Source organism: Opisthorchis viverrini, assembly GCF_000715545.1.
Source record: "Opisthorchis viverrini unplaced genomic scaffold opera_v5_402, whole genome shotgun sequence".
In the NCBI taxonomy this organism is placed as follows: Eukaryota; Metazoa; Platyhelminthes; class Trematoda; order Opisthorchiida; family Opisthorchiidae; genus Opisthorchis; species Opisthorchis viverrini.
The window spans coordinates 429,289-430,847 of record NW_008752059.1 but is presented as its reverse complement, the minus strand read 5'-3'; positions in this window follow the sequence as shown (position 1 = coordinate 430,847).

The window sequence follows — 1,559 nt, the reverse complement described above, 5'->3', positions numbered from 1 at the left end:
TTTGTCAAGGGGTATCACGTTTCAACCTACAAGGGATGTTGAAACAGTTATTACTGATAATGTTCCCACACCAGTAACTTTATCAACGTTGTGGACCACAGTCTCCTTAATGGCTTCTTATTACCGTGAACCCCGGTCTGGATAGCTGATTGACAGCCTGGTACGCTTGGCCAAACCAGAAAAAGTCGATGAGCATGCGAACCGGCTGATCTATTGATCGCTGTCTGGTACAAATGGTCAAAGATGTGATACAGAACAATACAGCTCATCTGTCAAGGACGAGCGAAGAACAACCAATGAATTCCGTCCCAACGAAAGGCTGTTATGTAGTCCCGTCACATTCGGAGCTGGTTCTTCTAATAATTACCAAGTACGATTCAGGTAGACAAAGCTTTCAACGAATCTTCCAGAAGAAAGCCATTTTCAACTCCCCAGCCGCTCGGATTCAAGGTTTGAAAAGACCCCCTTTCCTCAATCTACCCATCTGCCTGACATACGACAAGTGCCTGCTGAGATCCGGTTTAGTGTTTATTAGACATCTAAGATCGAGAAGACACCTTGTTTTTTTCAATATTTCTTTTCCCCAAAGAATTTCAGACCAAAATACCGAACATTCGTTCTGGACGTCTGCGTTATGCTTCACTTCATGGTTGTTGTTAGTAGCCTTGCGAACTTCTCCCATATTGCATCCTGAATGCTCGCGCCACGTTTTCACACATGGTAACTTTCGCAAGAGTCTCTGCGCATCTTGAAAAGGTATCTGTGCGAATTTTACTTCATATCCTGTCGGTATTTTAGGCCCATTGGGATTATGCCGAGTTAAATCGTCTGGTACATGAACGCGGGTTCGATACCCGTGCGAAGATGTTGCATTTTTGTTTTCTGTGCGTACGCAGTCGAAACACGTTTATGTCCGCAAGGGTTCCACTGAACCGTGTAATCAATTTGGGCGCCTGTATCGATTTCGAACGCTTTCTATACTTAACAATCCGAGCCTTAGAAACTACTTCCTTGGCTGATAAAAGAACGTTGTTCTGAACCATCTTAATCTGCTTATGTAATTTTGATTGTCAGGTTTTTTTGCAACAGATATATCGAATTATTTAAATGCACCCAACCGATATTCTCCAAAACAGTAAAAGTGAAAGTGTCTGTAAGTTATTTTGTCAGTAGTGCTTCGTATGAAATGAAAATGCTCGGGTGCTAGTCTATTTTAGTTAGAGAAATATGGGTTGGGACACACCATCATGCTGACTGTCTGATGTCCAGGTATTTGTGAATTCCTCAAATGTTCGTCCTAGGGTGTTTAGGTGGCCTTCATCCTGACAGCTTTGGACGAAGGACATCATTTTATTCAGTATAAACACTGTAGACAACGTTAAACGTCTCTGAAAACCAGAATCCGAAAATGTCGGTCAGAGTGGCTCGAATTACGGAAGCTCTGCGGCTGACCAGTACTGGGTGTAAGTTAGGTGATATGGATTTCTGTGCTGCGCTCTTGATGTATGAGCTCCCGACATACAACTGAAAATATTTCCCAAGTGTTTGGAGTTGTACCA